Source organism: Mus musculus, chromosome 1 (assembly GCF_000001635.26).
Source record: "Mus musculus strain C57BL/6J chromosome 1, GRCm38.p6 C57BL/6J".
Classification (NCBI taxonomy): Eukaryota; Metazoa; Chordata; class Mammalia; order Rodentia; family Muridae; genus Mus; species Mus musculus.
This window is the reverse complement of record NC_000067.6, coordinates 9,191,850-9,219,375: the sequence shown is the minus strand read 5'-3', so window position 1 is coordinate 9,219,375 and position 27,526 is coordinate 9,191,850. Positions and strand designations below refer to the sequence as shown.

Sequence of the window (27,526 nt, the reverse complement as noted above, 5' to 3'; positions counted from 1 at the left end):
GCAGGTGTACTGATAAATGTCTACAAATAATTTTCTAGATTTAGTGTTATGCAGAGCTCTGACTCATTTCTAGTGATTCCATTTCAGCCAAGAAATTTTCGTGTGATTTTATATACATATACATATATATGTATATGAATATGTGTGTGTATAGTGTGTATCTGTATTGTGAAATGTGCATACAAATTAAGCATTTGTTGATTGATAAAACAGGAAGAATTTATTTTAAATAATTCTTTGTGTACATATAATTATGCTGTTTATTTGAAATTAAAGAAAATTTGCATACAAATATGACTGTGTGTGCTTATTATACAATGACTTATATTTTGGAACAATATTTGGTGATTTTGGATATAAGGCATCTTCAACGTTTTTCAGAATTTAACTAGGTTTTTTTGTAATCTTCTATGCTACCAGTGCCTCTCCCATGAAAATGCTGTAGCAAATGGAAGCAGCATGTTCACAGCCATTTTAGAATCGAGCTGCGTATGATGGTAAATGTCCTCAAAAAATGTGCTCAACCTGAGGGGAGGGCACAGAGACAGGCAGGTTTCTAAGAGGTTCAGGCCAGTCTGAGCTATCTGATGAGCATACAATATAACACTACACATTTCTCAAAAGGTCAGGATACATATCAGGATATATCAAACATACTTACATTTTCATGATTTTATATATCAGTCAAAAACAAACTTAAGCCGGGCATGGTGGTGCATGCCTTTGATCCCAGCACTCGGGAGGCAGAGGCAGACAAATATCTGCGTTCAAGGCCAGCCTGATCTACAGAGTTAGTTCCAGGACAGCCAGGGCTATACAGAGAAACCCTGCCTCGAAAAAACAAACAAACAAACAAAACAAAAACAAAAACAAACAAACAAAAAACCAAACTTAAAATTTCTGAATATGAATAAGGTCTCAACCATTGAGCAGATTAGCAATGCTTAAGCTAATTGGGTCACATGTGTTCCTCTGTGGAAAACACATATCAGTTTTTCCAGGTGAGGTTGAGGTCTATAGTCCCAGCACTTATGATTTACACTGATCAAATTATGAGTTTGGAGACACAGGACGTTATATACTGAGGTCATATCTCAAGACAAAAATAAACAAAGAACTCTCCCTAGAAAACTTCACCAGAAAAAAGGGACAAAGCACTACATACAGAGGTAGGCACTGTAGATTAGGTACAACACTCAAGTAGCCTATAATAAAGGGGGTCCGACTAGATACCAAAGGTGGACAAAAGTCTTTTAATTGAGACCAAGATTCAAAAACAATCTAAAGCTGAAAATGAATTAATTAATTCCATTTGCCCTTAGATCATGCTAGGAAATGAGAACTGGGTTAAGCATAGGGAGGCATGAACAATTACACCGAGGGAGCATTGAACTTGAATCACATGCTCCTATCCATGAGGAGATACGGTTGCCCTAAAATGATTCATTTGGCCCAGAAGAAGCTGAGTCATATGTATACAGAGTCATGTGTATACTATATAGATAGAAAATAAGGTAGTGTTTATATAATGAAAAAGCTTGAGGTCTGTAAAGTTTGTGTACATAAAGTCATGAGACCAAGGTTGTTCTAACAATGACTTCCAAATGGCACCATAAAATAGATCTATAGGGGATATAATGAAATAAACAGAGAAAATAAATAAGAATTTTTAAATGTCTGAAAATTATCCTAAATGCCATAAAGCTTATGTAGAAATATTTTAGAAGTTTGCCAGATCTTGATAACAAAATTGGGAGTCTACATTTCGGTTGCAAATGCTTTATCTTCTCTGGTGCATCCAGGAATACAAGGCTCACTTCCTACCTAGCTTGAAGTCTAAGATCACTTTCTATCTAGTTCCAAATGTTCTCTTTTGAAGGCTCAAACACACTTCTCATCTGTAGCTGTTTTCTGTGGCAACTCCATTGTAGTCAAGAAAAACTTGAGGTTTGTGCCCCACTTCCTCTATTCAGCATTGCAGATATTGCTGGCACCAAATATTGGGACCCTGATTTTCCTAGTCCCAGTGTATTCATGGTCACATGCTAACAATAATGTCAGAACCTCTTTCAAATAGCCAGAAGGCACTGCAGGACAGGTTCATATCAATATTATAAGGGGACTGCTGTTTCCACCTAAACTCTGGTGCAGTGCCACACAAGATTTTCAAGGAAGTCATGAAACCTTGAGCCAGCATTCCCTAAGAAGTTTTTAAAGGAATCTATTCCATTTGTTGCAGACCAGGAGAAACTTATGTTCCAAAATATTATTGAATAGTATGAAATTCTCCCCTCCCTTCCCGCATAGTAGCTGCAGATTTCCATTTATTTTCCTGGCCCTCTAGATTTCTCACCTGTCTCTCCCTACACCTGATCCTGTCTCACCATTCCCCCACCCCCTCCTCTCTACTACCTAGTTCCCTCCCTCCCTCTGCCTCCTATGACTATTTTGTTTTCCCTCAAAGTGTAATTCAAGCATCCTTGCTTGGGCCTTCCTTCTTGTTTAGCTTCTTTGGGTCTGTGGGGTGTATCATGGCTATTCTGTACCTTTGGCTAATATCCACTTATTAGTAAGTACATATCATGCCTGTTCTTTTGGGTTTGGATTACCGATTACCTCACTCAGGATATTTTCTAGTTCCATCTATTTGCCTGCAAAACTCATTATGTCCTTGTTTTTAATATCTGAATAGTATTCTATTGTGTAAATGAACCACATGTTCTGTAGCCATTCTTTGGTTGGGGAACATCTGGGTATGAAGATGTTGGTTGTAAGCATTAAGTAGACATCAGGAGCTCTACATCGATAGAAATCTAGAGTCTGTGTCACTTAAAACAGGGAGAATTGAAGACTCAGAAGGACTTTGCTGGGTCAGAATAATGTGGAAATAGTGCCTAGAAATTACCACTGATGATTTATTCAAAGTAAGCATATATAAATATGTGAACTACATTGATTTGCATAATTAATGCATACCAATTAACATCTCTGCCTTCCCAATTTTAATTGGAATAAGTAATGGAGTAATTGGTACTCAGAGAATTCTTCTTTTGTATATAGTAAGATGAAATGTTTTTATTTTTTGTAAGATGCCTTGGTCATGGTGTTATATCACAACAATAGAAACATAAGTAGTAAAGAAGACAGAAGTTGGTACCAGAAATAGGATTTGATTTGGAGTTTATAGTTTTAGAAGGTTCGAGTTCATGAAGGCAGAGTAAAGGCATAGCACCAGGAACAGGTGAAATCTTATAACTTATCTGCAAGTTGGAGGCAAAGAGAGGAATGGTAAAAGTATTTTGAAACCTCAAAACCTACCTCCAGTAACATAACACACCTATCAACAAAACCATACCTTCTAATTGTTCCCAAAGAGTTCAGCCTCCTGGGAATCAAGTATTATTTGCAGCAGGGTCACTTTTCAGGACTCCTTATTACAAGGAAAGTACTAAGAAGATGAAAGAAGGAAAAGACTCCCGTGTAAAGCCATAACCTACTACAAATTATGGAGCCCACTGAAAATTCAAGTGGTTGGAGAAGTATCCTCTCCTCTATGGAGGGAGTTATTAGTATGATAGATATGGAAGGATATAACCTTGCCACTGTAACAAAAAGTGGTAGTCTGGAAATATAGGTCTCATAGGCTTCTCCCAAGAATATACTTGCCTGCATGGATATAATTAAAAGCTACATCAGAAATATAGCCACTGTGTTATTCTTCATTCTTTCTAGTTTATGTCAATGTAACACAGGCTAGAGTCATTGTGAACATTAATTAAGGAACATTAATTGATAAAATGCCCTCACCACATTGTCTTCTGGGCAAGGCTGTGGTACATTTTGTCTTTCCTTCTCTTCCATCACTCTATTCCATCCCATATACTTTCTCCACTCTCTTCAAATTCATGTACTCATTTTTACTAATTTGTTATTTCATGCATATTTGTATATACATATATATTCCTAAATATAATCTGTTCATTCCATATGTTACTTGTATACATGTTTTCAAGGCTGACCATTTCTCCTATTTCCAGCTTTTCTCAGTTGCCTATAGTTCTTTGTGTATGGCTGTGGTTTCATGGACCTATCTTTTGCAATTTGACATGTTCATTGTTGTCATCCTTGGTATATTTTCCTGAATGAAGATTTATGTCAGTGTTACCATTCCACAAAGGAGTGATGCCATCCCTGCGTAAGTGGTCCTGGATTGTATAAGAAAGCAGGCTGAGCTTGCTGGGAGTGAGCATGTTAGTAAACAGCATTCCTCCAAGGGCAGTCTTTGCTTCAATTCTTGCCTCCATGTTCCTGCTTTGAAATCCTACCTCGACTTCCCTCAGTGATGGACTGTCATATGAGAGTTATAAGCTGAAACAAACCCTTTCCTCCCCAAGTTGTTTATGATCACGATGTTTTACTATAGCAATAAAAACTAAGACTTACATTAACCTAGTGCTTCGTGTATTTTCCTCTGCCATTTGGTTTGGATTCTGTCAATCAGATCACTCTAACATAAAAATAAAAGTTATAACCATTAATGTCTTCCTCTAAATTTCTCACCCTAAATATGGTTAGCTGTACAGAAGTGAATTTATTTCCCCTTAAGTACTATGACAGTTCAGACTCAAGGTAGTATTTGGCCATGAGTTGGGTGACAATGTTTTTATTGCCACTTTCCTTAAATCCCATATCCAAAGGTTTCAAGCAGGTCAGGCCAGGCATGGCACATCTATCAATTTGAATCTCTGTCTCAGGGGGAACTGTCAGAGATGCAGCTGTTCCTCTCTTCTTCATCACTGTAGTGATTGTCTCTTGGAGACAGGGGCTCAGTTTTTTATACTCAAGGGGCAAGAAGTATGGAGCCAAACTTCCCTTGGATCCAATTTGACAAAGCTCTTTTTTGAGAAAATAGTTGCTGATCTATAGAATAATGTATAAATCTCCATAAATCAAAAATAAAATCAGAATATGTTTGGGTCCTTCAGCCATGTATCTATGCCCTAATTTTTCTTCAGTTTCCTCCCAAGCAGCCAAGCTTACTCTCCTTCTGGAAACTAAGGGCTTGTCTCCTGAGTAGTCTAAGAAGTGATGAAAGTATAATTCCCCCATTACTTCCATGGTTCTTCAACCTCTCATCCAAATTACTGTCACTTAATCACCTATGTGTAGAGTCTACTTGGCCTATGGTTTTCATCTGAAGAATAAAAATATGACACATACCCATGACACATACCCCTTTGCTTTATTTTAGCACTTCTCACAGGTGTGTCACATTGCTCAAATACCAAATTTAATGTCCTTTCTTCAGGACACCTCCTGAATAGTCTAGGAATGGAGGAAGCTGTAATGTTTTATATTTTCCATAGTTCCAGAAAATGTCTTCCAAATAATGAACATAAACCAATGCATGGAAATGTTCTCCCTTTACTTTAATGACCTGACTGGGGTCATCAGAAGTGGATATATGGCAGACACAATTAACACAAAGCTGGTGTTGGGCAAACCATGTGCTCAGATTGAGATACAGCAGCAATACTCTGAAAACTCAGTGCATTTTCAGTGTCCAGTCTCAGTAGGAGAGCAGTCTCAGGTTGTAGTTAGTACTTTCTGAATGTATTGTACTGGTTTTAACCAGACATTATCTGCTGCCATCCATACTCAGACCAGGGGAAGACCTTGCCATCCTTACGGGTCTAAGGTAAGGCATTGGTATCCCAGACATGGCTATACTCATTTCACAATAGATAGTCACTCAGGACTTCATTACACAGACTTTGGAAAATCAAAGATTGGCAACATTCAGAGGAGGTACAGAAGCCAGCTCCCAATGGGTACTGAGCTGAGTTTCTTTCTGAATTGATGAAAAGCTTTTAGATCAGACAGGGTCATGTTTGGCCACTCAATAATAAATAAATTGCAGCATAATTGGTGGTCATTAGGGTATATTTGTGCTTTCATTTCCGCATTTGTTTTGTTTTATAGGTTCAGGGTCTTTCTATATATATTCCAGGCTAGTCTTAAGTGCTCAGTCCTCCTGCCTCAGCTTCCTGAGTCTTGATGTTACACACATCATGCTTGGAACATTATGCTGATTGCAACAGCAAAGAATCAAGGAATCTGAACGAATTCCTGTATTCTTCCTTTCCATCTCTTTCCATATCATTGCACAATATTCCTCTGCCTTAAATACAGGACTATTTCCCTTTAGGAACGGAATTTGAATACCCCATAGTTCCAACTCTAAGAATCTAGAAAAGTATTTTTAGAAATGGCACTTTATTATGAAACAGAGAATCAGAAATAAGGAAGTAAAGGAGAGCAATAGCACTGGACTCCAGTGAGCTAGCCCATCACAAGAACCTTTAGTGACATTACATGTTAGAGCTTAATTTACCTTTGATGGTTAGACATATTTATTTTATATCTGTGCATATGGTACCAGGCTGAATGAGGGTGTCAGATCTTCTGGAACTAGAGTTACAGATGCTTGTGTACTCTTGTATGGGTTCTGGGAACTGAGTCTAGTTCTTGGGGAAGAGCAGCCAGAGCTCTTACCTTATATGACATCTCTTCAGCCCCTTGATGTATTTTTGGTTAGGAAAATTTTCTTGATTCAAATAAAGATTGAAAAGTACTATTTTATTACATAGGATCATCTACATGGATTTGTGGAATGCTTAACTTGAAGCCTGTTAACTTTTAGATCATTGGTCTTTTGCTAAGAAATGGATATTCAAGAGGGAGGATCACAATTGAAGACCTACTTAGGCTTCAGAGAAAGTTCAGGGCTAGCCTGGGAAACTTTGCAAGACTGTCTCAAAATAAAAATTAAGAGTTGGGTATGTACCTCATGGCAGAGCATTAGGTTTGGGTATATACCTCATTGCAGAGCGCTTGCCTAGGAAGTTTATGCAGAATTGCACAAGTGTTTTGATTATTTGAGGCCTTAATACTTAAGTAAATCTTGGTGAAGAAAAGGCAGGCATGCACAATCTTAGAAAGCTTGTGACTGGGAAACTAATTCCACATGTGTGCACTGACAAATGATAGTATAAGAAAAAGCTTGAACTGGTTTCATGGAAGTGCTCACCATCATCGGGAAAGTGGAATTCTAAGTAGAAATTTCCCACGATTTTCATAGCTTTTCATCCACTGTGAGGTACAGAGGGTTTCATCTAGTCATTAAGCTTGTTTTTCAGTGTTGGAGTGACAGAGAAACTTTCTCCAGCATACGATATGAGTTTCGTAGTGAAAAAAAAAAAACATAAGAAGGACATGTTCAGGACAAACACACAGTAACCAGTGTTCATTCTTTACAAGTGAGCTTCAACAAGTACCATAAAGGGAAAAAAGCAATGTGCTATGGTCCTTTCCGTTTTTGAAATTAAGTGTTAAAATACTCATCAGTAAAAAAAGAATTTTGTGTGAAAAAACGATGCTGGGTTGATGCCTTAGCAGATAAAAGCATTTATCTGTTTGGTTCCTGGAGCCCAAGTAAAAGTAAAGTGATGGGATCAACTCCACAATGTTATCCTCTGATCCCAACACGTGATATTATTGTGTGTGTGTGTGTGTGTGTGTGTGTGTGTGTGTGTGTACACATGAACATTTTAAATAACTAAAAGAGATCCACCTGCCCATCTCCCAAAAGAAAAGAGAAAAAATAACTATCCAGACTGGAAGCTATCAAAGAGAGTTTTTAAAAATGAAAACAAAGATTCTGAAGTATAGCTTTACACAGTCTACGGCTTCTGTTGGAATAAGGGGCTGGGGAATGGAACAGGACTAGTTTTTTTTAAGAGGCTGGCCACTGGAAGTTTGATCAGGTTTCATTTTGTTTTGTTTTGGGACATGCCAGAGGGTAGGAGGGTGTAGCTGGGAGGAACATTAAGCAAGGATGATTGGGGTGCATTGTATGAAATTCCCAAATAATTAATAAAAATATATTGGATGGGGGAAGAAATAACACACCAGGAAAATGTAAAAAAGTAAAAGAGAAAGCTGAACAATAAAAAAAATTAGCAGAGGTCTTGTGTTTTTGTATAATCTCTCAAGTTCTAGCTAGTCTTCACTTGTCAAGGTAGTTCATTTTCTGGGGAGCACCTTGATCTTGAAGACTTGTGAAGTTTCAGGACTCCATCTGCTTTTGCTGTCACTTCTTGTGAGGCATAGACATATACATGTAGTTCTTTTTAACTTTTTGGATGTTTCATGAGATAACTGAAAACCTCCAAACCCGACTTTTAAATGTTTCCTTCGGAAAGAAAGGTTTTACTTGCATTTTTTATTGTGTTCTTGTGAAGTGAAATCTTTCTTTTCTATCTTTCCTCCACTTCCTTCTGATTTATTGAGAGACTGGCTCATCCCCAACTCTATCAGAATGCAAATATAGTTCCCTGCTAATATCTCTCACTGTACAAACCAGCCTGGACCTGGTCATTACTTGAGTCTCCTGGCTAGAGGTCCAATGTTCTTGTCTAGGGTGTTGCCCACCCTTTCCTGTCGTTTGGGATCTTTGCACCTCCCATAGAAGACGGCTTCTGCCATGGTCTCTAATAAGTCTGGTTGCTCATCCTCTTCTTTCTGGACACACATTTGCCCAGAACCATGTCTTTCCTGCACAGCATTGTGGTCTCTCTATGTGACATTTTGCACTTACTAAACCTTCACACTTGACAGTTTGTTCAGACATCTACATGGCTCTCACCCTCTCTCTTCTCAATAAGACTTCAATGCCATGGCTGCTTAGCAACATTGCTGAAACTGGGCTTAAGTGCCCTGCCACACTAACATACCATTCCCACATTTTAACGCATATTTTTTATTTGCACTTATCATTACTCTGTACTGCAGCAACACTAAGTAGTTTGCTTAATTTTATCTGTAGCACTCCTAGTAGAATGCGAGTTCCCAGAGATCCAGAATGAATTTTGTTCTCTAGTCATTGTGCAGATTACGCAGGACTGCAGCAGAACTGTGGAACAGGGCATGCTCAGATATTTATACCACTGGTGCCTGTCTCTTATGCAAACTGTTGTGTCTGTGCATATAGCCATGTGTCTATTCTTGAACACTTGACATCAGTCCTAGACCTCACATAATACCAACACTTCTGTCCTAATTTGGGCTCTATTGCTGTGATAAAACACAGTGACCAAAAGGAAGATGGGGAAGAAGGGGCTTATTTGCCTTATAGCCTCACATTTTAGTTATCATTGAAAGAAATCAGGACAGGAATTCAAATAGGTCGGGAACCCAGGGCCAGTAGCTGATAACATATGAGTCCACAGAGAAGTACTGCTTACTGGCTTGCTCCTCATGGTTTGCTCTACCTGTTTTCTTATAGAACTCAGGAGTACCAGCCCAGGGATGGCACCACCCAAAATGGACTGTGCCTTCCCCATCAATCACTAATGAAGAAAATGACTTACATCAGGAAATTAAGGGAGCATTTTCTCAACTGAGGTGTACTCCTTTCAGATGACTGTAGCTTGTGTCAAGTTGACATAATGCTAGCCAGCACAGCTGGTAAATAGTTACATTTGATTGTTTATAAAACAATGACAAAAATGTTCATATGTATTCAAAGAGAATTTAGGGGGTTTTCTTATTGTTATTGTTTATTGTTTGGTGGCCAAACCTATTAATGAAGGCCCGTTGTGTTTTGTTCTCAAGATCCATTCTACTGCTTGGATAATCATAACTGGTATTAACTTTTAATCATTTTCTGTGCTGAAATGGCAAGGCCTTCTCCTGGGCTGCCCAAAGCATGTGTGCACTCACCTGATATCTTTGTTGTTAAGTATCGGCTGCCATCTGTTCATGCAGTAGCTCCATGAACAGCTTCTGTTCTTGATTCCTGCCATTTGTGCTGAAATGACCAATTTCCTGGCTCCCAGAGTTAGTGTTTGGAGGAGAGCATGTTAGTCCTTTTTTAGGGGATATTCCTAGTACAGGTTTTAAGCACAAATATTATCACATCTGTATCTAAATTGTTTTCAGTTTCAGTTTCCTCCTGCTTTTCAATAAGGAAATGCCAGGAGCCTCTGTATGCACTGACAATTCCTGCTCTTCCCTATTAGTCCACAGTGGCTCTTCTTCTTATTGTGTTAGCATTTCCCTTTACAGGCCTTATTTACAGATATGGCTTTTGCAGCTATTGTGAAAGCTCAAGGGAAAAACTCTTTCCTATTAGCAGAAATAAACTTGAACATTAAGCCTGACCTGAGAAAAGCCAGCGTGCAGTGCAAGCATCACAGACAATGTGTTCCTTCTCACGAGCACTCTCAAGTGTTGTCCTTGGTGCCAATAAACTGAGTTTTGATTTTTTTTTCTGCTCCTGAATATCACACAAGAGAACAAAGGGCACACTGTGCAAATAGCCCTTGCTATCTGCCTCTGCTGCTTATGAAGTGCCTTTCATTCTGTTTTGTTAGAGCCCCAAAGATATGAAACCCAAGATTATACCTCGTACCAATAGCAGGCAGATTTATTTCAGGTGACTGAGTGATTTTGTTTAGCCACATCTGAACATCTGGCTCTTTGAAATCACTAGAGCTCCCTTGCTGAGCCTTACTAGTGCCAGAACTCTTGCTTTTTTGACTCTGATTTTTTTTCCAGCAAACTTATATCAGAAGTAAGGCTAGAACTCTGAGTGAAGTGGAATCATGGATTTTAATGAACAGCAGACCACTGCACTGCTGAACCCAATCTTTTATTGTACAAGGATGAAGCAGGATTAGGAATGCAACCAGGAGTTCAGGACGGTCAAGTGTGTGAATCAGCTTCCAATTGCTGTAAAAAAATAGTTAAGACAAATCAGGTTCGGAGGTAGAAAGGTTTATTTTAATTTAGTTTCACAAGGTTCCACTGTCATTTTGCTTGTTGAATTGAGTATCACATTGACTCACAGTCACTTATGGTGGCCAGGAAACAGAGAATGAGGGGTTGGGTTGGGTAGTTCATAAAACCTTTACGGGCATAACTCTGATGACTTACTTCCTACTACTATTCCAACCCTTAAAAGGTCCATCACCTCCTAACAGTATCACAGATTGAGGACTAATTCTTAAATTCCAAGCAGATCCAAGCCACAGAATAGGAGGCATGAAAACTTACCCAAACAAAGCAGTAGGAAGGGCTTGGTCCATGTCATGACTATGAGTATGTCCCACAGGCTTGTGTTTGAATGTTTGCTCTCAGCTCGTGTCTCTTTCTTGAAGGCCATGGAGGTTTTCAGATATGGGGGCCTGATTGGTAGCAATAGTTCACACTGAGAGCAGGCCTTCTCAGGGTATGCGAGCTTATATTTATGGCTTTCAAATACATCACAGGAGAAGACTCTGCCATGTGCTTCTGCCATAGGGAAATCCTTCAGCAGGATCTGGCTGGTCATTGATCAGGAGGTAATTAATGTCACTTGCTATCAAGTAAGTTTGACACTTCCTCTTCTCCAGTTCCACAGAGGAAGCAGTTGCTCTGGATTTTCTGCAATTTCTAGCAAGGTCTTTGAACAAGAAGACAGGTCCCCTTCAGCTTAGAGCTAGCAGGGTACAAGACTCCCATGCTAAGCCTTCCTGGTGTACCAGACTTCTGGAAATCCTTTATTTATGAAAACGCAGTCTTCGCCCGTCTCTCACTGCATAGCTTAACCATTCTCAAAGTTGAACAGTGAATTTGCAGCCAAATTTGTAGGTTATAAATTTGTATGTGATTTAAGCAAGCTTCCTGGGACAAAGGCAGGGGACAAGACTATGCTTTATAGAAAAGAATGCTCACCGAGGTCTAGGCAAGTACTTAAAATAGGAACATCTGTGAGGATAGAATCTAGGTTTTATGGACCATATCTGTTTTCAACTTTGCATCCTATCACAGCAGACTTTTATCCTGTGGTTGGCATTTCCATTCTCTGATGCTGTTGTTAGTCATAGTTAAAGCTTTTGTTACTGACTGATGTCTGGAAGCTATAGAAAAGCTGCTGGCATGCTGCATGAGGTTACACGGTTGTAGCAAAGTGATATATGACAAAAGATGTCTTTAAAAGGTCCAATTTCAGCTCTTTCCTTCCCCTGTTTACTCAGAACTACAGTGTCAGTTCTCTTAAGCCTACGTAGTCACTCTTTCCTCTTTTCTTTGTCTCTGTGGATTTTGTAACCCTTTTCAAGATCTGGAGTATGTCTGCTATATTTCCTTGTATGTTATCACTGTAAATTTATTTATATTTTACTTAAAATTTTAGGAGTAGTGACTTCTCTTCAGGGCTATTTAACTACCGATAATATGAAATATAAATTATTTATGTTATTAATTACAACATTGCCTACAAATTAGGTAGAATTGAACATAGTTTGTATAATAAGCATATAATACAACTCAGACATTCCATTCTTGATTACATGCCCAAGAAAAATTTAAAATATATCCATACAAAAACTTGTATACAACCTTATTCAAAACTATAATAATATAAGTCATAATAGTCATTGCAACAAAGCAGTGTCCAAATATATGTGCTGCATAAGCATATCGATCTATGAATATCTATCTATTAAATATGTATAGAATATGTAATATATAACACATATATGTATATACTATGTATATATTTATATGTGTGTGTATATATATATATACATATACATATATATATACACACATACATATATGTATATAAACAATAATGCCATGAAAGTGCAGTGCTTCAGTACCTGCTACTGTACCTGAGCAGCCGTATGCTGAGTGAAAGAAGCAAGTTACCGAGGACCATGTGCTGGAGAGCCCTTTTATATTTATTGTTAGAAACAGACAAATCTAGGGAGGCTAAGTGTAGATTTATATTTGCCCTGTGCTGGGAGGATGGGTATATGGGATATAACTATTTATTGTAGAATATAACTATTTATTGTTTGGGGAGGATTATTGCTTTTTTGGAATGATGAAAAATTTCTGGGATTAAGTTGTAATAATAGCTATACAATCTTGTAAATTTAATGGAATTTTAATTACAGCTCTGAAATTAAAAAAGACAGTTATGCTATATATCTTTTTAAAGGGCAAGAAAAGTATTTTTGTTGTTATTTAAAAAATAAATGAAAATAACACTGGTGCATTATTCTAAGAAGGCGCCTGAATCTTTTGGGAAATAGAGGTACTTTAGGAAAAACTCAGAGGGCCTACCCAATGTTGATTTTTAATTAATTGCCCAAACCAAACGTGTATTTTAGTTAAAAGTATAAATTTTAAATTCAAAGATAGACTAATATATATCAAACATTGATGTAATTAAAATATCCCACTTCACTTTAATCAAGTTTTATTGGTTGCTTTTAATTAAAAAGCAAGATTATCGTATGAAATTGACATTTTCCCTAAAGAATCTCTGAGGAGAAAAACTCTATTATACAGCTGTAATTGATGGATTTTTTTTTTCCTAGAGGAGCTGTCTGTGTTTGTATTTAAACATTGTGTTAATGTGTTCAGGGAGAATAAACATGATTTGGTCATTTTCCTTCTGAAAAATACCCAAATGAGAGCTGTTCGCTCACTTGGCACTAGCAGTGAGAATTCAGCCATGCTTCCAGGTGTCTGCCATTGCTGGAACCTGGCCAGGACCCAGAACCCAGGACCCAGGGAGTACGTATGGGGGTGGGGATGAATTACACTACAATTAGCCTCCAGTCATTGTTCCAGTTCAGATATTTTGCCAAGGAACCAAAATAAAATTTGGACTTTTGTTCTTATTTTGACCATGGAGATTTGTAAATTGATGCAGAGGATGCTGGGTGAGCCTTGAGTACACTGAAGTCAGGAGGAAGCTCTGCTGTGTCATCATGCAGATGTTGCTCAGTTGGCAGATGTGAAATGAAGCTACTGGTAGATGTTTGTACGATCTAAACACCACAATGTATTAGAAGCCTTAGCACCTTTGGTACTGGGGGTGGGGGGGGTGGACAAAGACTTAGATTCTATCCATTCTTAAAGAGCGGATTCTTAACTTTACTAGATAACCTCATTTTATATAAACCAGATTCCAAAAGTGTAAAGGTGTCTGAAATTGCTAGTGATCTTTGGAAGTACAGTCACATTAAAGTTATTCCAAGAAAAATACAGATGCTTTTCTAAATCCCAGAAAGCAGAAAAGACAAACTATGCTTGCAAGGCTATTTGGGTTTTCAGAGTCTTGGAGCTGAGCTTACTGCAGCTCTGCCCAATTCTCCTGTGCTTTTCTTTGGCTAGTCCCTCATGCTTTCCATGCCCACTTACAGATTTCTTACAATGCACACTGACAGCTGTCCTTATAGAGCAGGTTACACTGCTCAGGTCTAATGTCTGCCCCACTGGTCATATTTGTTTATGTAGTTATTTGCCTGTGATCCAATGTGGCCTAGTAATTACTGTAGAGAGATTTCTGGGGCATGTGGGTGAAATAATAAACTTCCTTTAGTCTCTTTTAATAAGTGTCAGAAGACATATTCCATTATCAAGCAGCCCCATGCCTACTGAGAACTAAGAGAGGCCATTTCTGGGATGAGTAACTCTGGAAGCCAAGCAGAGCTCAAGGCCCAGATTGAAGTGTTCACTTCTTATTGTACTCCACATAAACCGTGCAAGTCCTCTTCCTGCAGGTTGCAGCACTAGAAGCTAATCCTTTCATTGCACAGGTTAGCTTGAATTCAATTGTATTTTTTTTCTTTAATCAAAAATATATTGAGATAAAGTTTAAAGTAATACATGTTTTAATACTATCTCTGATACTGCCATGTTGCTTAATAAAGGCCTAAACTTAATTTCTTGATTATATTGATGATGATGAATATATTGATGATGTATAAGGATACATTTAAGAAGTTAAAAGCTCACTCTAAACATGGGGACTGATGAATGCAGAGTGAAATGTACCCTTGCTGTGATTGTTTCAGGGTTAAAGACAGTCATTTTATTTGACCTGGGTAAATGCAGTGTTATCTGCCAAGAATAAAGAAATAATTGGCCTTTATGCTGTAACATACATATCATATTTAAATGAATTCCCTTAAGTTTTTTTTGTCTTGTTTTTCATCTTGTTATAAAGAACACATGGTTAAAGAGTATAGCAAAAGTGGAACTTGATCATTTGGTAATAGATTACAGTTGAGTATATCCTTCTATTCGTCAGGATTCCCTAGAGCAGTGGTTCTCAACCTTCCGAATGCTGCAACCCTTCCCCATGTTGTGGTGACTCCAAATATTAAATTATTTTGTTGCTACTTCAAAAACTGTAATTGTGCTACTGTTATAAGTCAGAACGTAGATATCTGATATGCAGAATATCTGATATGTGAAAGGACCATTCAACCGCTAATGTGGTCATGAACCACAGGTTGAGAACTGCCGCTTTAAAGGAACACAAGTGATAGAATGAATATAGATATGAATGCATACATACATTATACATATAAGGGAGACACACAGGTTGTGGTCTGAATAGTCCATCCATGACTTCCTCTTGACAGAAAGACCAAGCATCTGGTAGTTGTTCATTTTATGAGTCTAGATGTTTCAGTAGTACCAAGCTGGTGATGGAGTCCCAGGAAGTTCTAGAGAATTTCCAGTGCTTAGTCTACATTGGAACCCTGAGGAAGCAGATTCTAACACTAGAGAAGGAATGTTTTAGCAACAGGATAGATGAACTTTCCAGGGAGAGTAAAAGCAAGGAAGCAAAAAGCAAAAGATATTCGGTTCCATGTAGGCTGCCACTAAAAGGTATGGCCCAGATTTAGGGTGGACTTTCCTACTTCAAATGATCTAATCAAGAAAATTCTTCACAGGGGTGTCTGGATGCTTTGATTCAAGTTAATCCCAGATGTAGTAGTCATGTTGATAGCAAAGATTATCTAATACACTTGTTAAATAAATATTATTCAAGTTTATTTTCATTCAAAATAAACACAAAATGACCTATGAGATGTGACAAACATCTTTCATGATTACTTATGCTGTCCTGTCTGAAGTGTAATGAGAGCACTGCTTATGCTCAGTTCAATACCACATGGTAATTACAGAACAAGCTGGGTGGTAGACATTGATTTGCTTTGTGGGTGGGTGACTGACTGACTCTATATATACCATACACACAGGGATAACTCTCTGCCTGGCCGAGGACAGCTTCCATCTCCTTCCAACTGTGACCTGCCATCTCACTCTGAATCCATGCATGTGGTGAGTACATTCCTAGTTTCAAAATCATGCATTTTATAATTTATCTTCTTTGTTGAAATGTTCTGTTTCCTGAGAACTCCAAATAACTTGAGGTATGTTTTATGAAAGTTCTTTGAGTATTTTGTCTGGTGATTGCAATGTATGATGCTAACAATAGCTGTTAACATAGCTGTTATATGACCATCTTTTATTCTTTCACATTGTAGATTTCATAATTTCCAGTAAACCGCAAATTTTATTGGCTCTTTTCTTTGTACTTATTATGCCACAACACTCTGGGTTCCAATTAACATGTGCATATGTGTGCAAATACACAGGCATATATGTGTGCACATACATACTTGGGCTGTGGGGACCACATGACTTTAAGGGCACAGTAATTTTGTCAGTATAAGTGTCCCTGAGCAATGGGGCCTTTTCTTTTGGTTAGAGGAGGAATCCTACAAAAAAGAGAAGATCACTCCCAGAGGTTCTCAATGTCATGACTTTCCGATTAGTACCATTTACTGTTTGCTTACAACTTGTGTTGTACAGTGTGGCTCTCTATTCAACCAGTGGTGGTGTAAGACTGGCTCTCTGTTTTTAGGTTGGGGTTTGTGGGATGTTAGGCCTGGATATCATTTCTCTATTTAGAAGTGGAACATGAAACCTTCTGTCTACTCTAGTCATCAAGTCCTGCACCCAGTGTCCCATGTCCCCTTTCTATTTCTGCAAGGTCTACCATTGAGCTTATAGGCAGTGTCAGGAAGTGCTGGTCATTACCGTATTGCCTGGAGTATAATTGTTTGGAATTTCTTACTGATTTTTAGCATTGTTCTTCCCCTTACACTTTAGCAACACTGTATTCCCTAGAGGGAAAATAAAATAAATGATAAGAATTAGGGATCCAAATTCTGAAATCCTTAGACAAATTTTAAAAAGAAAACAGAGAAAACATTGTTCAGCACACATATATAGTTTGGGACAGTTCCATGTTCCTGTGTGCTAAATGGCAGCTGTGACTGTCCCCAGTGAGCATAAGGATAGGTTATGCAAAACTTTGGGAAGGAGAAATATAATAGTGGGCTAGAAGAGGCAGGATGATTTTATAGAAGAGATCCATTTCCACTGGAAGGCATGCAGATGAACAAAAATGAATATCATATGTTGTATTAAACTGCAGCAGCATATTTTTGTGAATGTAGAAAAAAGTAATTTGTTATTAAAAGCAAGAGAAGGAGAATGAAGATTCTGGATTCCAACAGTGGATATTCTTCTCCCAGTACCTGGTGACATGAAGAATTGTACATTTCTACACTTCAGCTTCTCTGCATGAAAATGAGTTCATATGCCCTTCTGCCTCAGGGGCTTCTTGGGGGATTAAATGAGCTATTTTCACATTTCTTTTATTATAGTTTAAAACTAAATAGAAAAAATGTGTATACTTGTTGTAATGGCAATGTGTTAAAGTTGGTTTTGTACAAGTATATATTATATGTTAAGACTATTCTCACCAACCTCCCATTAGTCATGTTCTATATATATCCCATCAGTGGATAGTCCTTCATGAGTTGCCAGGAGCCATCTAGGAGAAGCTAAAAACTAGCAGGTGATCTTCCTAAGATGGTTTCACCATGGACTGTAAATCATGATGAATGAACCCTTTTCAGGAAAGGTCAAAAGGGACTACATTTTAGGAAAGATTCCTGCTATTGATATGTTTTTCTTGTGTGTGTGTGTGTATGTGTGTGTATGTGTATGTATGTATATATATATATATATATATATATATATATATATATATAATCACTAGATATTATCTCATCCTTTTGGGCAGATTTCTGCAGATCAATGAAGATGTACTGTCTTGTAGTAATGCTATATAGACATATAGATAATATCTTAATTCTTATTGATGATCCTATAAGAATTCCTAAAATTATACTATTTATTAAGCCCTTTATAATAGGACTGATATTAAAAATAAAACATTTTCTGATATGAAAACTACAACTAGAACTCTGCAGGTCTTCAATTGTCAGGAGTTAATTGCTTCTGAGGTAGAAAACAGGTATGTACAACTTAGAGAATGTACAACCTACATTCCTTAGGCTGTAAAACAATTAAGAGAAGGTCGTAAGAGGAAACCAACAATTTTATTATGGGTGTAAGAACAGAAGATAAAATATTGGTTGGGTTTATCTATACAAAACTTTAATGCTAACTTAGTCACAAGAATTACATGTTTTTTAACTTTCAATGAATTTGTGGAGCTAGTGACAGAGAAGGAAGTCCTAGCTGGATAATTAGTCTTAATGAAAATACATGTAAATGTCTCTTATAAACTTCATATTTAATTTATGATTTTAATTTATGTTTGAACTTTTAGTGAACTTTTGAAAAAAAATGCTGGAGTAACCATGTGATCTATTCCCCTATAAAAAGTACAAAAGGCTAGGAAGGATTACGATACATTGCAGCAGAGGAGAAAGCAAGATTAGGAGGGTAAGGAGAAAGCAAATTTGGGAGGAAGAAGACGAAAGCAGAGTAGAGTATCTGGGGCTCCATCCCATATACTAAACCTGGGCACTATAGCAGATGCCAAGAAGTGCTTGCTGACAGGAGCCTGATATTACTGTCTCCTGAGAGGCTCTGCCAGAGCCTGACAAAGTACAGAGGTGGATGCTCACGGCCCAACTATTGGACTGTGCACAGGGTCCCCAATGGAGGAGTTGTAGAAAGGACTGAAGGAGCTGAAGGGGTTTGCAACCCCATAGGAAGAACAACAATATCAGCCAACCAGACACCCTCCTCCCACCCACCCCAGAGCTCCCAGGGACTAAATCACCAACCAAAGAGTACAAATGTGGGGACCCATGACTCTAGCCGCTATGTAGCAGAGGATGGCCTTGTTGAACATCAATGGGAGGAGAGGCCCTTGGTTCAAGGAATGCTTGATGCTTGATCCAGGATGGGGAGTTGGGAATGGGTAGGTGGGAGGGGGATCACACTCATAGAAGTAGGGGGAGAGGGATGGGATGGAGTTAACATTTGAAATGTAAATAAATAAAATATCCAATTAAAAAAAAGAAATTAAAGAGAAACTTGGAAATTTAGAGAGCATATAGACTGGTAGGTTTTTTTTTCTCCCCCTTTTACTTTTTCTTAGAAATAAAGATTAGAATCCTTTTTAAAAGAGTCTCTTTTTCTCTCTTCCTGCAAGCAACTTGGCTGGAGGAGGGCCTGTGAAGCAAAGAACAAAGGACCTCTTTATTTTATCTCCCACTATTAGGGGACAAGTGTTGATTTGACCGGAGGCCTGCAGTTTCTGGCTTTAGAATAACTTAAAGTCAAATTAGGTAAATGATGAAATTATAAAAAAGCAACCCTAATCTTGCACAAGACCAAGTCTTGCTCCCACTCTTTCCCTTGGCTACCTTCAAGAAAGAACCAGAGCTCTGGATTTGAGTCAGGTTATAGATGCTGGCCACATCTCTGGGTAGTCCTTCAGAGGACTGATGCAAAGAGTGTCCTGGACCTTGGCAGTGGTTTCTTTGGAAACTGGGTTCATATGCAGACCCTTCCTCTGACCAGGTTTCCATCTTGCTTAGTACTGCAACGTTCCTTGCAGTTTCTTTTCCTGCAGTCTAAAGATACTCCCTTAGTGAGGATTTTGAAGATAGTCCCGTGCCGCGTGCCACCGGCTCTGAGTTTTCCAAGAGTATTATTTATAGAGCATCTGGACCACCAAGTTTCTGCCTCAGCAGCGATCATTCTGACACAACATCTCACCGTTGCTCCTGCCTAGTACTGAACAAAGTTTCTGTTCTCACCTCTGCCACCAAGCCCATCTTTATTTCTCCTTCTTGTCTTTTTCTCTTTAATCATTGTTACTGAAAGTAATGTGCCAATTCACCAAGGTCAAGCATGGCTCTACTTGCTTGGGAGGTGGAATGCTTCAGACTTGATACTCACTCTGGCTAGACACTGAGGTTTTTTTTTTTTTTTTTCCCTTCATGTTTTGACTTATAAAGTTCCCTTCACTAACAGATTTTTGTTCACCATCCACCTCTTCTGATAGCCATTATCCAGTTTATTTCAGAAAGTCTAGTAGACTTTTAACACGCTTGTGTTCATAGTCATTGATGCACGATTCTGAGTAAAATCTGATGATTGATATATTTCTATTAGATATATCCTGTAGGAGAAAGTACATTTTTCTTTTGTCTAAAGTTCAAGGCTGGGGCTTCTGGTGTGGGTGACCAGGTGGATGGATGGATGATTGGGTGGTAGGATAGATGGATACTGAGACATTCTCTCAGCTTTACAATAGAGAATTCAAGAAAATGCTTTGCTTTTTTAGTTCTTCCTAAACTTAGTTCAGTAAATGAAATCACATTTTAACCACCTGCTTTGTCCTATAGCCAATTAGTCAGGACAATACATTGTACTTCTTATAGGATTTGAAGATGTGCTAAGGTTTGTGTGTAATTAAGTATGTATCCTTAGGCAGAAAATTAAATTAGTGAATTAAAGAGGTATTATGGCATTTTCTTACATGTACATTCTTATTTTGGATAGTTTTCAGCTATCTTTAATTTTCATTTTTCTCCTCTACCACTTACCTCTTATAGAGAATAAATTCTCAGTTTGTGCTTCAACAAATTATTATCACAATGCCAAGTGACAATTTGATATGTGAGGCCACCCAGTTGTCCATCTTTGTCTCCTTTGCAGCATGAGTTTGTATGGCTTGTATGTGAATTAACAAGGGCTTATTCTGAGATGGTACATAGCTCCCATTTACAGCTACCATTTGATTTATTTACTTTATATCCTGATCACAGCTTCTACTCCCTCTTCTCCTTCCAGTACCTCCCTCTCATCACCCCTTCAATCACCCCTCCTTACCTTACCCTCAGAAAAGGGGAGGCTTCCCACTGATATCAACCAGCCATGGCATATCAAGTAAGACTAGGCACATCTTTGAATGAGGCTGGATAAGGCTTCCCAGCCAGGGAAAAGGGATCCAAAGGCAGATAATGCAGTCAGAGATATTCCTTGCTCCCACTTTAGGAATCCCATATGAAGATCTAGCTACACAACTGTTTCATATGTACAGAGAGACTAGGTTTGGCTTATGCATGCTCTTTGGCTTGCTGTTCAGTCTCTGTGAGCTGCTACTGGCCCAAGCTAGTTAATTCTGTAGATTTTCTTATTGTGTCCTAGACTCTTCTGGGTCCTTCAGTTCCCCCTTCCCCTTGCACAGAATTTCCCAAGCTCCACTTACCATTTGGCTGTGGGTTTCTGTATCACTTTCCATCTGTTGCTGGGTGAGGCCTTTCTGGTGACAGTTATGCAAATATAGCAGAATATCATTAATAATGTCAGGGGTGGACTCCTTCTCATGGCATAGGTCTTAAGCTGGGCCAATCATTGGTTGTCACTTCCCTCAAATTTTGCTTCATCTTTTACCCATGCACGTCTTATAGACAGGAAAAATTGTGGGTTTGAGATTTTGTGGTTCATTGGTGTCCCAGTTCCTTCACTGAAAGTCTTGCCTGGTTAAAAGAGATGGCCTCTTCAGGCTCCATATCCTCCATTGCTAGACGTCTTAGCCAGTGTCACCCTTATAGATTCCTAGGAGTTTACATTGTTCTGTTTCTAGCTTGTCCCAGAGATGGTTCCTCAATCCAGATGTCTCTTCTAATACTCTCTGCTTCTGTCCTCTCCCCTCATCCCTCCTATCCCCATCTCCTCCTCTCCCCTACACAGTCTGTTCCATCTATCCACTCTCTACATCTAGTTCCCCTTCTCAGTGAGATTCAACCCTCCCACTTGGGCCTTCCTTGTTACTTACCTCTTTTGGTCTGTGGTTTGTTATCCTATAATTTATGGCTAATATCTACTTATAAGTACTCACTTTACCATGTTTGTCTTTCTATATCTAGGTTACCTCACTTAGGATGGTGTTTTCTAGTTCCATTTATTTGCTTGAAAATTTCATAATGTTACTTATTTGAATGGCTGAGTAGTACTCCACTGTGTAAAGTACCAAGTTTTCTTTATCCATTCTTAGGCTAAGGGTTATGTAGACTGTTTCCAGTTTCTGGCTGTTACAAATAAAGCTGCCATGAAGATAGTTGAGCAAGTGTCCTTGTGGTATGGTAGATCTTCTTTTGGAACTTTGCCCAGGAGTGGTACAGCTGGGTTTCGAGGTAGAGCTATTTCCAATTTTCTGAGAAGCCATCAAAGTATTCTCCAAAGTTTTACAAGTTTGCAATCCTACCAGAAATGGAGGAGTGTTTCCCTTGTTCTACATCTTCATGAGTATAAGCTATCGCCTGCATTTTTATCTTAACAACATGACCATTTCATTAGATGTTAAAAAAGCCTTTGACAAAATCCAACACCACTTCATGATAAAACTCTTGGAGAGATCAGAGATCCAAGACACACACCTAGATATAATAAAGGCAAGATACAGCAACCTGATAACCAAAATCAAATTAACTGGAGAGAAACTTAAAGCAATTCCACCCTAATCGGTGACAAGAGAAGGCTGTCCACTTTCTCTGTATCTATTCAACCTAGTACTTGAAGTTTTAGCAAGAGCAATAAGATAACTAAAGGAGAGCAAGAGAAAACAAATCAGAAAGGAAGAAGTCAGTGTTGCTATTTGCAGATGATATACTAGTATATATAAGTGATCCAAAAAACTCTACCACGGAACTCCTACAGCTGATAAATACCTTCAGCAAAGTGGCTGGATACAAAATTAACAAAAAGAAAACACCAGTATCCTGCCTTTATACAAAGGATAGATAAATGGGCTGAGAGAGAAATTAAAAAAACAACACCCCTCACGCCTAATATAAAGTATCTTGCCATGTTGTCTTATTTAACAGTGAGACTCTATCATAGAGTTTTGCATTCTCATTATCCAAAGAATAAGGAAGGTGGCTCTATAGTTAAGAGCACTGGCTGCTCTTCAAGATGGCCTGGGTCTAGTTCTCAGCACCCACATGGCAAATCACAACCAAGTATTCCTCAATTTAGTTCTTTAGCATCCATTTCTGGCACCTATAGACACTACGGGCATTTACCACACAGACATACTTTTCTTTGTGTCAGAAGTGCATGGGTATGTAAATTGGCACATGTTTATTATCTTCCTCAGAAACACACCCTTATAGGAAGTTCTACAACTGGAGCATTGTCAGCATTTTGGTGGTAGTTTTGAGGTATCATTTTGTTTCATCATGTTCTGGGGTATAAGAACCACTTCTTGCTATAACTAATTGCCAATATTGGATTTTTTAAATTTATCATTTTTCAGAAGTATGTGGTATGTGCCCACCAAACAGGTGGTGGGCATGTGTATGTGTGTGTTTACATGGGTATAGACATATGTACACGCACAGGTGCACATTCATGTGCGTATATAAGAAGGCCCAAGTTTAATGTCACTAGTTTTCCTTGATCAGTTTCTATTTTAGTCACTGACTGAGGCAAAACCTTATACTTGACCCTATAGCTTGCTGATGAAGTTGCTTTGGAGAGCCAGATTGCTGCAGGGGTCCACTCTATACACTTTCTCAACACAGAGGATACAGTGGTTGCCATGCCTACTCAGCATTTATGTGGTGCTAGAGACTTCTAGTACTACTTTATCGTAGCCTTTGTTGTTGCATATATTTATTTAGCAAGTCCATGTGAACACTTTATTTTATCTCGTATTCAAAATCAATAAAGGATTATTTTAGTCCACATAAAAATTATATTACAGTGTGCTAGTCAATATTTTAAAAATAAGACTATGTGAAGCATCCAAAGGCTATTATATATTTATTGATCCACTCCCTGTTCCATTTCAATCAAGTCTTCTCAGTTAAGCTTATATTTTTATTGTTTTCTATTATTTTGTTAATTATTTGAAAATTTTATATAAGTTCATTTGATCATACTCACTCCTGACTTCCCCACACTCACCCTCTGCACTTTCACCTTTTTTTGGGGAGGGGATGTTTCAAGACAGGGTTTCTCTGTATAGGCCTGTCGGTCCTGGAACTCACTCTGTAGACCAGCTGGCCTCCAACTTAGAAATCCACCTGCCTCTGCTTCCCAAGTGCTGGAATTAAAGGCATGCTCCACCACTGCCCGGCCCATTTTCACCTTTCTACCCAACCAAAAATTTTTAGTTCCCTTCTTCTCCCCTCACCTATGCCCATAGAGTACAGTTATTGCCCAAGTATTCTCTAGAGTGGAGTTTTCCCTGGAGTGTGGTCAACCTCTCAGGGGTCATGACATTAAAGAAACCAGCCTCTTCCTCTTTCATCCATAGCTACTTAGCTGGTTGGAGGATTTTGTGACTATCTTGCCCATTCCATCCTTGGATTTTGTGTGGTGTGAGTTGTCTAAGTCTGGTAGATTCTGTCATAGTCACTGTGTCCTTACATATACAACTGCCCAGTTATGAAAACACTGTTTCCTTTATAGTGATTTTTCATTCTGTCTCTTAGAATTTTTCCACATCTCTCCCACAAAGTTCACTGAGACCTATGGAGAAGGGTACCCTTTAGGGATATGATTATGAAGTTTCTACATATTAAGCTGTTGAAAGTATTTTGTTACTGAAATTTGATGGAAAATTTCTCTGATGAGGGTTGAGGGACATACTATTTTATGGATATAGCAATGCTATTAGAAATAATTTTAATATCATGTACATTTAACAAAGTAATAGTATTAGGCTCTCTACTAGGCTTATGAACTGTCTAGACAGAGATTTATGTCCCTATTAACACTGCCAGGAATAGGTTCAATGTCATGAAGCAGGTCCTATAACCAATTGGATAGTGGTTGGTAAGTGCTACTATTGTATCAGTGGCCATATCTTTCCAGGCAATTAAATTTTATAGCTTGTGGGATTCAATGCTTGGTAAAACTGGTGTTTACTTCCCCACTTCTGTAGCATCCATGGCAAATTCTTTTACTTTAGTATCTAGTTAATAGGGATGACACTTCCAGTGAGTATCAGCTTGTTTTCTCCATGTTCAATAAGTTCATTATTTGGTATCTTAAGCAATAGGTCTATCTTCAAGTACTGGAGGATACCCAAGAACACTGAAAACAGCCTGTTGCTGGAGTCTGTAGAATCGTATAAGACAGCAGCTCAAAAAGAGGTAACCTATTTCTGGAACTGGGATTTTTATTTGCTAGCATACAGCGTCTAATTGGAGAATTGTGCTCACATTGTAGGGTAATTTCATTAATTTTTTATATATGTATATATTTCAGAAGCTTTTACAGTAGTAGGTTCCATATGGCTTTGCCCAAAGACCTTTAGTGTGAGTTATGTGTTCCCATATTCCCTCTACCTTGTCCTTCCATGTCCCACCCCAATTTAATTCTTTTTTGTTGCATTTTTCCTCTTTAATTTTTTATATCACTATATTTTGTCTCCTTTGCCTTGACAGCCCCCTACATGGCTCCTTACTAATTTCCTGCCCCTTATACATATTTCAGATGCACAGCATAACTGAAGATTCAAAGCTTACATTCATAAAATGAGAGTATACATGCATGGCTTTTTGTATTACCTCACTCAGAATATTTTTTTAATTATTAAGAAAGATATCTTAGTATCTTAAAGACATTATTCTAAAGATAAAGATGTCGTATTATTATCTTAAAGATAAAGATATTTTCTTAATAATAGTACATTATGTAAGCATATGTTTTCATTATCCATCCATCAGTTGATGGACATCTAGGCTGGTTTTATTTCCTGGTTATTGTGAATAGGACAGCAATGAACATGGATAAGCAGATAACTCTATAGTGGGATATAAAATTTTGTGGACATATGCCAAAGAGTGATACCATAGTTTGCCTTTTACTACTTTTGTAAGATATTATGATCACAAACAACTTGGGAAGGAGAGGATTTACTTCAGTTTATAGCTTATATTCTCTCACAAAACAAAACAAAACAAAACAAAACAAACAAAACAAAACATCCAGCATCAGCAGCAGCATCAGCATCAGCATCAGCATCAGCATCAGCATCAGCATCAGCATCAGCAGCAGCAGCAGCAGCAGCATCAGCAGCAGCATCAGCATCAGCAGCAACAATAACAACAACAGCATATCAGGGCTGGAACTCAAGGCTGGAATCTGGAGGCAGGAACTAAAGCAGAAGTAAAAGGGAGAACTCTGCACACTTATTTGCTCCACATGATTTGCTCAGCCTCCTTTCCTTTCCTTTCCTTTCCTTTCCTTTCCTTTCCTTTCCTTTCCTTTCCTTTCCTTTCCTTTCCTTTCCTTTCCTTTCCTTTCCTTTCCTTTTCTTTTTCTCAACCATTCCATTCGTTTATATCGCAAATGATATTCCACTTCCCGGTTACCTCTCCACAACACCCCTCCCCATTCCCATCTGCCTTCTCCCCCCTCTCTTTGCCTCTATGAGGGTGCTCCCCCACCTACCCACCCTCTCTGGCCCCATCTCTCCAGCATCCCCCTATGCTGGGGCATCAAGTCTCCACAGGTCCAAAGGCCTCCCGTCCCATTAATGTCAGACAAGGCCAGCCTCTGCTACATATGTATCTGGAACCACGGATCCCTCCCTCTACACTCCTTAGTTGGTGGTCTAGTCCCTGGGAGCACTGGGTGGTCAGGCCAGCTATGTTCTTCCTCTAGTGTTGCAGTCCCCCTCTGCTCCTACAGTCCTTCCACCAGCTTCCCCACCAGGGTCCCTGAGCTCAATCTGATGGTTGGCCCCAAGCATCCACATCTGCATTGGTCAGTTGCTAGCAGAACCTCCCAAAGAACAGCCACACCAGGTTTATGTCAGCAAGTGCTTCTTGGCAACAGTAATAGTGTTGGGGCTTAGTGTCTGCAGATGGGATGGATCCCTAGGTAGGGCTGTTCCTGGATGGCCATTCCATCTATCTCTGCTCCATTTTGTGTCCCTGTCTTTCCTTTGGACAGAAACATTTCTGGGTTAAAACCTTTGAGATATGTGGGTGGCCCCATCCTTCACCTGGAAGCCATGCCTATCTACTGGAGGTGGTCTCTACAGGTTCTATCTCCCCATCTCTGCACATAAAGTCATCCTCCTTGAGTCCTGGGAGCATCTCTCTTCCTCTGGTGTCTGCAATCCTCCAGTTGCTACCCCTAGTTCCTCATCCTCCACTGCTACATATTTTTATTCAATTTCTTGACCCTCTGTACCTTTCTGCTGTCCCCTCCAGTATCTGATACTTCCCCCTTATTTCCTCCCCCTCCTCTCTTCCTCTCAGTCCCCCCTCCTTACACCTCCCTCGATCATCCTGTTCTCCCTTAATGC

General features: G+C 38.8%; 1 protein-coding gene across 10 annotated transcripts in view; it reads left to right on the top strand.

Moving 5' to 3' along the window:
- Sntg1 (syntrophin, gamma 1) overlaps positions 1–27,526 on the top strand; it is a 941,919-nt gene that overhangs the window by 82,282 nt on the left and 832,111 nt on the right. For all 10 annotated transcript variants that reach the window (XR_001778003.2, XM_006495573.4, XM_017312321.2 and 7 more), the window contains exon 2: positions 16,116–16,197. The gene's annotated coding sequence lies outside the window, so the exon portion shown is untranslated. The remainder of the gene's footprint in view (positions 1–16,115; positions 16,198–27,526) is intronic.